We start from the raw sequence: 16596 nt of genomic DNA on the forward strand, positions 1-16596 counted from the left end.
ACTTAGAACCGGTCCACCGACACGGTCCACGCCAATCCCTCTCTGGCACAGATGATCCACCTCCAGCCAGCCGAATCGTGACACATATGAACTATGTTACTGTGTTAAACAGCTGCCATTTCATGCAAATTATAACTTATGGATACTAGATTTATAGGGCCAGATTGTTGATCCCGGGATTTATTCTGACTGCCATATTAGAGTCGGGAAGGAATTTTTACCGCTAGTATGAGGGTTTTTGCCTTCCTCTGGATCTACTCAGTAGGGACTCATTAGGATTATAGGTTGAATTTGATGGACTTTTTTCAACCTTATGAACTATGTTACTATAGGAATGTGTGCAGGGGACAATGCTGTGTGACATGGACCCAATGGGCAACAGTAGAGTCTCCGACCTCACATAACAGTAACTGCAGCATTGCCCCTGCTCTCTCCTCACATGGTCCCAGCTATGTCTACTTCGCAGCATGTCTAATCACAGGCCTACGCTGTCACCCAATACCTTAGCTATAGTCTAGCAGGGCATCTTGTAGCTCCTAAGAAATAGTGCAATAAATGGTGAATTCAACATAATTTGAGAGGATGGCCATAGGATAGCAGTCAAGTTCTGAGACTACATGTAAAAGTGCCCCGTGCCTACCATTATCTTTACCACCAGCTCCAGCGTGTAGTCCACCACTCGTAGTATACAAAAACCAGGAGCTCAATTCTTAAATATTCTTGGGATAGCTCTTCATCAGGCAATTCACCCTCACCAACCATGCTATGTAATATAATTTTGGTGGGGTGAAATTTGGTTGAACATTTCTCTTCTTCCCTGCATGTTTTGGCATCGTACAACACTTTTGTAGGTAAATGAAACTGGGACGGATGGCTCCTTCACTATCCACAGGCTACTAGAGAAGATACTGATTGACCACTGTTTTTTTTAATGCGAGATAGCCAAGAAAGCATCAGTCTGTTTCACAGATTCACCAGAAGAAGCCTCTGTGCTACCCTGATATATACCTCCAACTTATATCTATGTGGATGTTACTTAGTGGAGTTTTCTATATGGAACAGTTGTAACACTGGTGGTGGTAAAACAGATTTCTTCTCACCGCTGTCCATCAGTTCCAGGTTCAGGGATGTGATGTCATACACCCACTCAGCCAATCAGTGATTGAGATGGAACATTGGTGTGGCTGTTGATTGAATGAGCAGGTGTGTCACATCATATCACTTCACCAAACCTAAAAGTGTTGGACAGCGGGGAGTAGAGCTCCATTAAACCGGCAGTGGAGCGAGAGCCGGAAAGGTGGGAAAAAGTTCTTTACTATCCCCCTTTCTGACAAGATTTTAAATATAAGTTTTTTTTGCTGGACTACACCTTTAAGGCAGGGTTGGATTAACATAGGGGCAGATGAGGCTGCCGCTCCAGGCGCTACCTGAAAATACAAATTTCACCTAACGAGGGGATAGTATATGTACCCTCGTATATAAATTATGATAAATGCCCTTAAATGACAAATAAATAATCTACTTGCACTATCAGAATCATTAATTAGGCCTAGATATATAAAACTAAACTTTATTAAATGACAGATACATTTTGACATAGAGACATGACATATAAATATTTTCAAAAACAGTGCAACATTGTGTCTTTCAACCAGATAAGGGACACAAATCACAGGTAAGGTAGGGAAGGGGTAAAGGGTACAGGTGAACCCCTACTCAATAAAGAGCCCTACCTAGTCTAATATCCTTGCCCTCACTAGTCAATAAGTGTGGACAAGGGTTGGATAATATGAACATTCCTTTATAAAGAAGTCATCAACACAACAGGTTTGTATAGCATCTCGTGCTCCCTTTCCAACGCATTTCTCCCTTAGCTAATGACTAGGGTTCATCAGGGAATGGAGGAGAAAAAATTAAATCATATAAATATCAAGAATTGCAGATAATGTACCATAGTAGAGTTAAATCAAATAATGCTAAGACACAGTTGAGTGGGTCACGACTGTCAAAAGATAATAACAGTCAAGCATACAAACTGAGTTCATTAAGCAAATGTGTATAAATCAGTCCATTATTTGATAAGAGCGGCCCCTTCCAAAGCGATACCAGCTTAGGACCGAAGAAAACTGTAACAAAAACAGAAAAATATATATACCAATCAGGTTACTGTTGAAGATTCTCACATATAGTCATGTACAAATAGAGAATGATCAAGTACCTCTGTATCAAGTTCACAATGGAACAACAGAAAAGCGAGATGATCCCAGTATAGTTCAGACAGGGCTATATTAATAGGATATAGATGACCCCAAAAGCTGTAGAGATAAGATCCACCATTTACCAAAAAATATATATATACAGAGCAGTGTGACATAGTCCCTACACATGTACAAAGAGAATAAGAAATGATAAAGATAGCATACCAGGTTCAATTCAGGACCTAGACACACAATTGGAAGATGGTACAGTCCTATAGATTAGACAATGTTGGCCCATCCTGATGCAAGCCAAGGTACGATCCTTCTCATACAGTAATTACTGTGAAGGACAATAAGAGCAAAATATCAAAATAGCTCCAATAACATAGTGGAATCCCAATCCACTACCTAATATAACAATGTGTACAACAACCCAAATTAAGCGTGCATGCCTGGTCTAAGAGTCTTACCCTGATAATAAAGTCCCATAAATGGAGCCGTGGTCAGATAGTAAGACTATGTGTCCCTGTTCATTCGACCCAATGGCCTTCCTAACAATCAGAGATATCAAAGTCAGGCTAAATAAAGGTGCCAACAAAACGGTCAAATCATATGAAACACCAATGTGGACAACTTACCCCGCCCAGATAGCTCAGACGCATGGACCCACAAGATGTGCGTGTCTAACCTGAGTCCCGCGCCCTTTTTATATCAGTCCAGACAGGAAATACAAGGGAGGTGTGTACCAAACTAAACACTGCGCTTCCGGCCTGTGGAACGCACTCATATGTCAGTGATTCCCGGACGATGTTCAATCAATGCTGCTGATATAGTTTAGTGGACTTCCGTCCAGTGATGTAGTTTCCTGGACTTCCACCCAATGGAACGCATTTGCGTATCAAAGGGAGATAGTGTGAAACGCCGATGCGGGTCACCGGTGGAACGCAAATGTATATCGCCGGCCTTCAAACCAAAAATAATAGTTGCTGATTTTTGGGCCCTATTGATTTTACGCCCAGTGATCGTATATGTACAAGGGACATCGCGAATATGTCCAAGTGGCCAATTAACTTATCAATATTATCAATCTGATAGATAAAGCGATAGCCACACTTTTGCGCATGCACCCGATGATAGAAAACTTCTATATAGGCGATGCTAAAAATCTCTATATCAGCAGTGCTATAAGAATTGATGAACAATAATGGCTTAATAGGGGTGCATCTCAATATATCCTTAGTGTAATTGCATATGTCAAGGTACTTTAGTATAATGCAAAGTAATACAGGGAAACAATGAGGGCTAAAAAGTAAAAAATAATAATATTAATTAATAAATAAATCAAAAGAAATAATGCTTTGTAATGTGAACTCAACTCCAAAGCTACATGATAAATCATGCTCACTCAACTGTCAATTAGATGGTCAAAAATAAGCGATAGTAACACTACCAAAAATAGAAATTATTATAAATGCAGTTAATTCAAGATGAACCTGATAATTATATTAGGCTATAGTCGAATAAATTATTACCAAAGGTGGACAAGAATCTGGTTACATAAGGCGTCTAAAAGGAGATTACTTGGTGGTCAAGCAAAAATCATAAATTCACTCTCAAAGTTAGTGATCTATGATAACACAGGGAAATTTGGAAATATCAAAGCATTGACCTTCTCCAAAAATGAATTATAAAAATCCAATGGGTTATATAAACGAGCAAAACGATATCTGCTCATTTAGGCCATGTGGAGTCACCGTCCGAAGACGGTAGATCCACCTGGCCTCTACTTGCAACAGCCTCTTATCGACGTCACCTCCCCTGACATCATGTTTGAGTACCTCTATAGCCTGGAAGCTAATATTCAGGGGATCAACCGAATGCTTTTGATTCATATGGAATGCCACCGGTTTCTCCTTCTTGTGTTTGATATCATTAATATGTTCAAGAATTCGGCGTCTTAATTCTCTCTTCGTCTTTCCAACATAGCCCAAGGGGCAGGGGCAGCTAGCTAAATAAATAACTCGAGTTGTCTTGCAGTTAGCATAATTGTAACATTTGTATGTTTTTTGGTCCTGATAACATTGGAACATCTTAGATACCCGTACATACCTACACGCTTTGCATGTACCACATTTGTAGGTACCACAGATCTTGCGGTCCAGCCACGTACCGGGTGGTCTGGGGGGTTGTACAAACTGTGTACCAGATGGTCCCCCAAGTTCTTGCCCCTCCTGTATGTAATCATCGGGCGGTCCTCAATCAATGGACCAATTATTGGGTCAGTTTTTAAAATCGACCAATGGTTAGAAATGACGTTACGGACCTCCCGTGCCGCCGCGTCAAAAGTCCCCACTATACGAATCGGAGGGGGATTTTGGTCTTGATCTCTGGGTTTCGATCGTAATAAGGTAACCCTATCCAGATCTTTAGTCTGAACATAGGCCTGTTTAAGGATCCTGTCAGGGTAGCCCCTAAGTTTGAACCTCTTGCGCAGTTCATTAGCCTCCGAATGGAAACTGGCAGGTGAAGAACAGTTTCTTTTAACTCGTAAATACTGTCCTTTCGGTATGCCTTTTTTAAGGGCATATGGATGATGGCTTTTCCAGTTTAGAAGATTGCTCCCCACCGTTGGTTTCCGATAGATAGTTGTCTCCACCAAGCTTGTTTCCCCTCGTTTGAGGAGAACGTCAAGGAAGGCCAAGGAGTCTCTGTGGATCTCAAATGTAAACTTGAGTCCGATCGGATTTTGATTAAGTGTGGAAACAAAATCTTCAAAACCTGATTGTGTACCTGTCCAAATGACCGCCACATCGTCGATGTAGCGGCCCCAAAAAGAAATGTGTTGAAAAATGTTTTGGAGAAGGCCAATGCTTTGATATTTCCAAATTTCCCTGTGTTATCATAGATCACTAACTTTGAGAGTGAATTTATGATTTTTGCTTGACCACCAAGTAATCTCCTTTTAGACGCCTTATGTAACCAGATTCTTGTCTACCTTTGGTAATAATTTATTCGACTATAGCCTAATATAATTATCAGGTTCATCTTGAATTAACTGCATTTATAATAATTTCTATTTTTGGTAGTGTTACTATCGCTAATTTTTGACCATCTAATTGACAGTTGAGTGAGCATGATTTATCATGTAGCTTTGGAGTTGAGTTCACATTACAATGCATTATTTCTTTTGATTTATTTATTAATTAATATTATTATTTTTTACTTTTTAGCCCTCATTGTTTCCCTGTATTACTTTGCATTATACTAAAGTACTTTGACATATGCAATTACACTAAGGATATATTGAGATGCGCCCCTATTAAGCCACCATTATTGTTCATCAGTTCTTATAGCACTGCTGATATAGAGATTTTTAGCATCGCCTATATAGAAGTTTTCTATCATCGGGCGCATGCGCAAAAGTGTGGCTATCGCTTTATCTATCAGATTGATAATATTGATAAGTTAATTGGCCACTTGGACATATTCGCGATGTCCCTTGTACATATACGATCACTGGGCGTAAAATCAATAGGGCCCAAAAATCAGCAACTATTATTTTTGGTTTGAAGGCCGGCGATATACATTTGCGTTCCACCGGTGACCCGCATCGGCGTTTCACACTATCTCCCTTTGATACGCAAATGCGTTCCATTGGGCGGAAGTCCAGGAAACTACATCACTGGACGGAAGTCCACTAAACTATATCAGCAGCATTGATTGAACATCGGCCGGGAATCACTGACATATGAGTGCGTTCCACAGGCCAGAAGCGCAGTGTTTAGTTTGGTACACACCTCCCTTGTATTTCCTGTCTGGACTGATATAAAAAGGGCGCGGGACTCAGGTTAGACACGCACATCTTGTGGGTCCATGCGTCTGAGCTATCTGGGCGGGGTAAGTTGTCCACATTGGTGTTTCATATGATTTGACCGTTTTGTTGGCACCTTTATTTAGCCTGACTTTGATATCTCTGATTGTTAGGAAGGCCATTGGGTCGAATGAACAGGGACACATAGTCTTACTATCTGACCACGGCTCCATTTATGGGACTTTATTATCAGGGTAAGACTCCTAGACCAGGCATGCACGCTTAATTTGGGTTGTTGTACACATTGTTATATTAGGTAGTGGATTGGGATTCCACTATGTTATTGGAGCTATTTTGATATTTTGCTCTTATTGTCCTTCACAGTAATTACTGTATGAGAAGGATCGTACCTTGGCTTGCATCAGGATGGGCCAACATTGTCTAATCTGTAGGACTGTACCATCTTCCAATTGTGTGTCTAGGTCCTGAATTGAACCTGGTATGCTATCTTTATCATTTCTTATTCTCTTTGTACATGTGTAGGGACTATGTCACACTGCTCTGTATATATATATTTTTTGGTAAATGGTGGATCTTATCTCTACAGCTTTTGGGGTCATCTATATCCTATTAATATAGCCCTGTCTGAACTATACTGGGATCATCTCGCTTTTCTGTTGTTCCATTGTGAACTTGATACAGAGGTACTTGATCATTCTCTATTTGTACATGACTATATGTGAGAATCTTCAACAGTAACCTGATTGGTATATATATTTGTCACGACTCGGCTGGCTGGAGGTGGATCCTCTGTGCCAGAGAGGGATTGGCGTGGACCGTGCTGGTGGACCGGTTCTAAGTTGCTACTGGTATTCACCAGAGCCCGCCGCAAAGCGGGATGGTCTTGCAGCGGCGGTAGCAACCAGGTCGTATCCACCAGCAACGGCTCAACCTCTCTGACTGCTGAAGATAGGCGCGGTACAAGGGAGAAGACAAGAGCAATGTCGGACGTAGCAGAAGGTCAGGGCAGGCAGCAAGGATCGTAGTCAGAGGCAACGGCAGGAGGTCTGGAACACAGGCTAGGAACACACAAGGGAACGCTTTCACTGGCACAATGGCAACAAGATCCGGCGAGGGAGTGCAGGGGAAGTGAGGTATAAGTAGGGAGTGCACAGGTGAGAATACTGATTAGGCCTGCTGCGCCAATCAGTGGCGCAGCGGCCCTTTAAATGGCAGAGACCCGGCGCGCGCGCGCCCTAAGGAGCGGGGCCGCGCGCGCCGGGACAACACAGACGGGGAACGGGTCAGGTACGGGAGCCGAGATGCGCATCGCGAGCGGGCGCGTCCCGCATCGCGAATCGCATCCCGGCTGGGAGTAATATCGCAGCGCACCCGGTCAGCAGGTCTGACCGGGGCGCTGCGAATGAGAGAACGCTGCGAGCGCTCCGGGGAGGAGCGGGGACCCGGAGCGCTCGGCGTAACAGTACCCCCCCTTGGGTCTCCCCCTCTTTTTGGAGCCTGAGAACCTGAGGATAAGACTTTTGTCCAGGATGTTGTCCTCAGGTTCCCAGGATCTCTCCTCAGGGCCGCAATTCTCCCAGTCGACCAAGAAGAATCTTTTACCTCTGACAGTTTTGGATGCTAGAATCTCCTTCACAGAAAAGACATCAGAAGATCCGGAAACTGGAGTGGGAGAAACAACTTTGGGAGAGAAGCGGTTAAGGATGAGTGGTTTAAGGAGAGAGACATGGAAGGCATTGGGAATACGGAGAGAAGGAGGAAGAAGGAGTTTGTAAGAGACAGGGTTGATCTGGCACTTGATTTTGAAAGGACCAAGATAGCATGGTCCCAGTTTGTAACTGGGGACACGAAAGCGGACATATTTAGCGGAGAGCCATACCTTGTCTCCGGGAGCAAAAATGGGGGGAGTTCTTCTTTTTTTATCAGCAAATCTTTTCATCCGGGATGAAGCCTGTAAAAGAGAATTTTGGGTCTCTTTCCATATGGTGGAAAGATCACGAGTCACTTCATCCACAGCGGGCAAACCAGAGGGCAAGGGAGTAGGGAGGGGGGGAAGAGGGTGACGGCCGTACACCACGAAAAATGGGGACTTGGCAGAAGATTCGGAGACTCTGAAGTTGTATGAGAATTCGGCCCATGGTAGAAGATCTGCCCAGTCATCCTGGCGGGAGGAAACAAAATGCCGTAAATAGTCACCCAGGACCTGATTAACTCTTTCTACTTGCCCATTGGATTGGGGATGATAAGAAGAAGAGAAGTTTAATTTGATCTTGAGCTGTTTACAGAGGGCCCTCCAGAATTTAGACACGAATTGGACGCCTCTATCTGAGACGATATGCGTGGGCAAACCGTGAAGGCGAAAAATGTGTACAAAAAATTGCTTTGCCAACTGAGGCGCTGAAGGAAGACCAGGAAGAGGAATAAAATGTGCCATCTTGGAAAATCGATCAACGACCACCTAAACAACTGTGTTGCCACGGGATGAGGGCAAGTCCGTAATAAAGTCCATACCAATCTGTGACCAAGGCTGTTCAGGAACAGGCAGAGGATGAAGGAGACCAGCAGGCTTCTGGCGAGGAGTCTTATCCCGGGCACAGACAGTACAGGCCCGCACGAAATCAATAACATCAGTCTCCAGAGTCGGCCACCAATAAAATCGAGAGATGAGTTGCAAGGATTTTTTGATGCCCACATGGCCTGCGAGGTGGGAGGAGTGTCCCCATTTGAGAATCCCGAGACGCTGGCGTGGAGAAACGAAGGAATGATGTGTTGCGGAGAGACCTCTACTTCCGAGGCATCAGAAGAACGAGAGAGGGCATCGGCCCTAATGTTCTTGTCAGCAGGGCGAAAATGGATTTCAAAGTTAAAACGGGCAAAGAACAACGACCACCTAGCCTGGCGAGGGTTCAGTCGTTGGGCAGACTGGAGGTAGGAGAGATTCTTGTGATCAGTGTATATGATAACTGGAAATTTTGATCCCTCCAGCAGGTGCCTCCATTCCTCAAGCGCCAATTTAATGGCCAGTAGTTCTCGATCCCCGATGGAATAGTTTCTCTCCGCCGGGGAGAAGGTCCTAGAAAAAAACCCACAAGTCACAGCATGCCTGGAAGAATTTTTTTGTAGAAGGACAGCTCCAGCTCCCACTGAGGAGGCATCTACCTCCAATAGGAAGGGTTTAGATGGGTCAGGTCTGGAGAGCACGGGAGCGGAAGAAAAGGCAGACTTGAGATGTTTAAATGCGTCTTCCGCTTGGGGGGACCAGGACTTGGGATTGACATTTTTCTTGGTTAAAGCCACGATAGGAGCCACAATAGTGGAAAAGTGTGGAATAAACTGTCTGTAATAATTGGCGAACCCCAAAAAACGTTGGATAGCACGGAGTCCGGAGGGGCGTGGCCAATCTAAGACGGCAGAGAGTTTATCTGGGTCCATTTGTAGTCCCTGGCCAGAGACCAAGTATCCTTGGAAAGGAAGAGATTGACATTCAAAGAGACATTTCTCCATTTTGGCATAAAGTTGATTGTCACGAAGTCTCTGAAGAACCATGCGGACATGCAGGCGGTGTTCTTCTAAGTTGGCAGAAAAAATCAGAATATCGTCCAGATAAACCACCACACAGGAATATAGGAGATCACGAAAAATTTCATTAACAAAGTCTTGGAAGACGGCAGGGGCGTTGCATAGGTCAAAGGGCATGACCAGATACTCAAAGTGTCCATCTCTGGTGTTAAATGCGGTCTTCCATTCGTCCCCCTCCCTGATGCGGATGAGATTATAAGCACCTCTTAAGTCCAGTTTGGTAAAGATGTGGGCACCTTGTAAGCGATCAAAGAGTTCCGAGATAAGAGGTAAGGGGTAGCGTTTTTTTACCGTGATTTTATTAAGTCCGCGGTAATCAATACAAAGAGTAGGGAGCCATCTTTTTTGGACACAAAAAAAAATCCAGCTCCGGCAGGAGAGGAGGACTTGCGGATAAACCCCTTTTTTAAATTCTCCTGGATGTACTCCGACATGGCAAGAGTCTCTGGAGCAGACAGAGGATAGATTCTGCCCCGGGGTGGGGTAGTACCCAGGAGGAGGTCAATAGGACAGTCATAAGGCCTGTGAGGAGGCAAAGTCTCAGCTTGCTTTTTGCAAAAAACGTCAGAATAGTCCATATAAGCCTTAGGAAGACCGGATACAGGGGGAACCACAGGGTCACGGCAAGGAGTACTGGGCACCGATTTAAGACAGTCCTTGTGACAAGAAGTACCCCAGTTCTTGATTTCTCCTGTGGACCAATCAAGGGTTGGGGAATGGCGTTGAAGCCACGGTAATCCAAGAAGAATTTCAGAAGTGCAGTTGAAGAGGACCAAAAATTCAATTTTTTCGTGATGAGGTCCGATGCACATTAGGATAGGTTCCGTGCGGTAACGCACGGTACAGTCCAATCTTTCATTGTTAACAGAATTGATGTAGAGGGGTCTGGCGAGACTGGTCACCGGGATGTTGAACCTGTTGATGAGAGAGGCCAAAATAAAATTTCCTGCAGATCCGGAATCCAAGAAGGCCGTAGCAGAGAAGGAGAAGGTAGAGGAAGATATCCGCACAGGCACAGTAAGGCGTGGAGAAGCAGAGTAGACATCAAGAACTGTCTCATCTTTGTGCAGAGTCAGCATACGTCTTTCCAGGCGGGGAGGACGGATAGGACAATCTTTCAAGAAGTGTTCGGTACCGGCACAGTACAGGCATAGGTTCTCCATGCGGCGTCGTGTCCTCTCTTGAGGTGTCAAGCGAGACCGGTCAACTTGCATAGCCTCCACGGCGGGAGGCACAGGAACGGATTGCAGAGGACCAGAGGAGAGAGGAGCCGGGGAGAGAAACCGCCTCGTGCGAACAAAATCCATATCCTGGCGGAGCTCCTGACGCCTTTCGGAAAAACGCATGTCAATGCGGGTGGCAAGATGAATAAGTTCATGCAGGTTAGCAGGAATTTCTCGTGCGGCCAGCACATCTTTAATGTTGCTGGATAGGCCTTTTTTAAAGGTCGCGCAGAGGGCCTCATTATTCCAGGATAATTCGGAGGCAAGAGTACGGAATTGGATGGCGTACTCGCCAACGGAAGAATTACCCTGGACCAGGTTCAGCAGGGCAGTCTCAGCAGAAGAGGCTCGGGCAGGTTCCTCAAAGACACTTCGGATCTCCGTGAAGAAGGAGTGTACAGAGGCAGTGACGGGGTCATTGCGGTCCCAGAGCGGTGTGGCCCATGACAGAGCTTTCCCAGACAGAAGGCTGACTACGAAAGCCACCTTAGACCTTTCAGTTGGAAACTGGTCCGACATCATCTCCAAGTGCAGGGAACATTGCGAAAGAAAGCCACGGCAAAACTTAGAGTCCCCATTAAATTTATCCGGCAAGGATAATCGTAAGCCGGAAGCGGCCACTCGCTGCGGAGGAGGTGCAGGAGCTGGCGGAGGAGATTGTTGCTGGAGCTGTGGTAATAGCTGCTGTAGCATCACGGTCAGTTGAGACAGCTGGTGACCTTGTTGCGCTATCTGTTGCGACTGCTGGGCGACCACCGTGGTGAGGTCGGCGACAACTGGCAGTGGGACTTCAGCGGGATCCATGGCCGGATCTACTGTCACGACTCGGCTGGCTGGAGGTGGATCCTCTGTGCCAGAGAGGGATTGGCGTGGACCGTGCTGGTGGACCGGTTCTAAGTTGCTACTGGTATTCACCAGAGCCCGCCGCAAAGCGGGATGGTCTTGCAGCGGCGGTAACAACCAGGTCGTATCCACCAGCAACGGCTCAACCTCTCTGACTGCTGAAGATAGGCGCGGTACAAGGGAGAAGACAAGAGCAAGGTCGGACGTAGCAGAAGGTCAGGGCAGGCAGCAAGGATCGTAGTCAGGGGCAACGGCAGGAGGTCTGGAACACAGGCTAGGAACACACAAGGGAACGCTTTCACTGGCACAATGGCAACAAGATCCGGCGAGGGAGTGCAAGGGAAGTGAGGTATAAGTAGGGAGTGCACAGGTGAGAATACTGCTTTGGCCTGCTGCGCCAATCAGTGGCGCAGCGGCCCTTTAAATGGCAGAGACCCGGCGCGCGCGCGCCCTAAGGAGCGGGGCCGCGCGCCGGGACAACACAGACGGGGAACGGGTCAGGTACGGGAGCCGAGATGCACATCGCGAGCGGGCGCGTCCCGCATCGCGAATCGCATCCCGGCTGGGAGTAATATCGCAGCGCACCCGGTCAGCAGGTCTGACCGGGGCGCTGCGAATAAGAGAACGCTACGAGCGCTCCGGGGAGGAGCGGGGACCCGGAGCGCTCGGCGTAACAATATTTTTCTGTTTTTGTTACAGTTTTCTTCGGTCCTAAGCTGGTATCGCTTTGGAAGGGGCCGCTCTTATCAAATAATGGACTGATTTATACACATTTGCTTAATGAACTCAGCTTGTATGCTTGACTGTTATTATCTTTTGACAGTCGTGACCCACTCAACTGTGTCTTAGCATTATTTGATTTAACTCTACTACGGTACATTATCTGCAATTCTTGATATTTATATGATTAAATTTTTTCTCCTCCATTCCCTAATGAACCCTAGTCATTAGCTAAGGGAGAAACGCGTTGGAAAGGGAGCACGAGATGCTATACAAACCTGTTGTGTTGATGACTTCTTTATAAAGGAATGTTCATATTATCCAACCCCTGTCCACACTTATTGACTAGTGAGGGCAAGGATATTAGACTAGGTAGGGGTTCACCTGTACCCTTTACCCCTTCCCTACCTTACCTGTGATTTGTGTCCCTTATCTGGTTGAAAGACACAATGTTGTACTGTTTTTGAAAATATTTATATGTCTCTATGTCAAAATTTATCTGTCATTTAATAAAGTTTAGTTTTATATATCTAGGCCTAATTAATGATTCTGATAGTGCAAGTAGCCTACCTGAAAATAGTCCCAATATGACTTTAAGAAAAAAAAAAATTTATTTTGCCGCCTGAGCTTTAGGATCCAGGACACTTGCCACGGATCCCTAAGCGAGCAAGCGCCGCTTTCAACTGTATACACCTGCGTACATACAATTGAAAGCTGCCTGTGATGCAGAGCAAGCTGGTCGTGACCTCTGTACTGACGCAGGCGCCGAGGAGTGACATCACTCATCGGCGCCTTCACTGCAGAGGACAGAGGATGCGGCCACACAGAGAAGGGCGCCCACCTGCCCGTCCGCTTGTCTAAGGCTGCATTCACACCACTTTTTGCAATACAGTTCCCGTATAAGTTTTTAATTTGGAACCGTATTGAAAACCGTATGCATTTACTATTCATTAAAAATCGTATGCCAAACGATGCATTCGGCTGTGTACTTTTTGCATCTTGTACAGTTATGTCCGTTTTTTTCCCATACCCAAAAACCGTAGCCTACCACCGTTTTTCGTCCAGGTAAAAAATCGGATTGAAACTGTATACGGTTCCTTTAACATGGGAGTCAATGAGAACCGTAGAGAACCATATGTGCGTACTGTTCCATCCGGTTTGCACAATACAGTTTTTGAGTTTGCACAAGCGCAGTGCACACCGAATGGAATGAAAAGTTAAAAATGTATAATTTTTTTTCTAAACGGATGCAACCGGACATCATTTTTCAAACCATATACGGTTTTCCAACCGTATATGGGTTAAAATTTGTACACATGTTTTGATACAGTTTAGTCCGGTTTTGAGGAATCCGTTTTTCATCAAAAACCTGATACGTGAACTGTTTTGCAAAAGCGTGCAGTGAATGCAGCCTTACTACCAAAGCCTGTCTAACTTCTTCCTGTCTAACTCACAATCCGCCTTTCTGTCTAACTAACCAAGCCTGTCTAACTATCCATCCGCCCACCTGTCTAACTACCCACCTGCCTGCCTGTCTAACTACCCACCCGCCGACCGGTCTAACTAGCCAAGCCTATCTAATTACCCCCTGTCGAACTATCCACCGGTCCACCTGCCTGTCTAAATACCCGAGCCTGTCTAACTAACCACCCGCTTGCCCGCTCACCTGTCTAATTACCCATTCACCCTGTCTAACTAGTGTGTAGCTACCAAAGCCTATCTAACTACTGCCTTTCTAACTCACAACCAGCCCACCTAAGTACCCACCTACCTGCCTGTTTAACTACCCACCCGCCTAACTACTAACCCATCTAACTAAACCCAGTCTGTCTAACTACCCAAGCCTCTCTAAATACCACCTGTCTAACTATCCACCTGCCCGCCTGCCTGTCTAAATACCCGCTTGCCCACTCACCTGTTTAACTACCCATTCACCCACCCGCCTGTCTAACTACCCAAGCCTGTCTAACTACCGCCTGTCTAACTACCCACCCATCTAACTAAACCCTACCTGTCTAACTACCCGCCAGCCCGCCTATGTAACTACCAAAGCCTGTCTAACTACTGCCAGTCTAACTCACAACCAGCCCGCCCAACTACCCAAGCCTGTCTAACTATCCACCCGCCCCCCTGTCTATCTACCCACCCGCCTGTCAAACTAACGACCCATCTAACTAAACCCCCGCCTGTCTAACTACCCAAGCACGTCTAACTATCCACCCACCTGCCTGTCTAAATACCCAAGTCTGTCTAACTAACCACCCGCCTGCCCGCTCACCTGTCTAACTACCCATTCTCCCGCCCACTTGCCTGTCTATCTACCCAAGCCTAACTACTGCCTGTCTAACTACCCACCCATCTAACTTAACCCCGCTTGTCTAACTTCGCACCCGCCCGCCTAACTACCCAAACCTAACTATCGCCTGTCTAACTAAGCCCACCTGCCCGCCAATCTGTCTAATTAACCCCCCGCCCACCTGTCTAACTAACCACCCACCTGTCTTACTAACAACCCACCTGCCTGTCTAACTACCCACCCCCGCATGTCTAACTACCCACCCATCTAACTAAACACCGCCTGTCTACATATCCAGCCGCCTGCCCGCTTGTCTAACTACCAAAGCCTGTCTAACCGCCCACCTGCCTAACTAGTCCACGTGTCTATCTACCCGCCTGCCTGTCTAACTAAGCCCACCTGCCCGTCTAACTTCCCAGAAGCCTGCCTGCATGTCTAACTGCCTGCCCACCTGTCTATCTACCCACCCTTGTAAGCTACCTTCCTTCCTACCTGGTTGTCTACCTACCTAACTACCCACCTACCCATTTGGTTGTCTACCTACCTACCTACCCGCCTGGCTGTCTACCTACCTACCTCTTCTATCTACCTACTAGGGCTGCACGATATGGGGAAAATGTGTGATTGAGATTATGGAGGTAAATATTGCTATTTTGATATGAGATAGCGATATAATAAACCAATGGGGAAATCCCCCTATTTCATACAGCCAATACCTTTCATATTATGCTATGAGGGGAATGGCTATGAGGGGAATTGGCTATGTGAAATGAGGGGGAACAGCTTTATGAGAGGGAATGTCTATATGAGGATAATGGGGGAGATTTATCAAAACCTGTGCAAAGGAAAAGTTGCCCATAGCAACCAGTCAGATCGCTTCTTTCATTTTGCAGAGGCCTTGTTAGAAATAAAAGAAGTGAGCTGATTGGTTGCCGTGGGCAACTGGGCAAATTTTCCTCTGGACAGGTTTTGATAAATCTCCCTCAATGTCTATATGAGGGGGGACATGGGCTATGTGAGGGGGACCAGCTATATGAGGGGAATGGCTGGATGAGGGGGAACATGGGTTATATGAGGGGGACCTGCTATATGAGGGGAATGGCTGGATGAGGGGGAACATGGGTTATATGAGGGGGACCTGCTATATGAGGGGAATGGCTTGATGAGAGGGAACAGGGGTTATATGAGGGGGACCTGCTATATGAGGGGAATGGCTATATTAGGGGGAAATAGACTATAGGAGAGGGACCAGCTATATGAGGGGGAATATAAACTATATGAGGAGGATCAGCTATATGAGGGGGAATATAAACTATATGAGGAGGGCCAGCTATATGAGGGGGAACATGGGCTATAAAAAGGGGAACATGAGCTTTATGGGGGTGGGGTATAGACTATATGAGGAGGACCAGCTATATAAGGGGGAACATGGGCTTTATGAGGGGGAATATAGACTGTATGAGGAGGACCAGCTATATGAGGGGGGATATGGGCTATACAAGGGGGAATATGGGCTATATGAGGGGGAATATAGACTATAGATGGGGGACCAGCTTTAAGAGGGGAGTTGCTATATGAAATTCATACAGCCCATGTTCCTCCTCATATGACCCATGTTTCCCCCTCATACAGCCCCTGCCCCGCCCCCTCATACAGCCCATTCCCTTCACACAAGCAATCCCCTCCATGATATTTTCAAGGATTTGAATATGAAATGGGGAGGAATAAACTTAATTCTCCCTCCCCATTTCATGTACCTGGCCTGCACACTCTGTTACTTCCTCTCATGTGGCACCCACTGCACCATAGAGCACTGTGAGGAAGTGACATCCTTCCAGCGCTAGTTACTGCTGGGAAAAAGCTACAGACAGATGCACAGTATGGGATCCAGCCCACAGTATGGGA

The sequence above is a fragment of the Hyla sarda genome, chromosome 11 (genome assembly GCF_029499605.1).
Source record: "Hyla sarda isolate aHylSar1 chromosome 11, aHylSar1.hap1, whole genome shotgun sequence".
NCBI lineage: Eukaryota > Metazoa > Chordata > Amphibia > Anura > Hylidae > Hyla > Hyla sarda.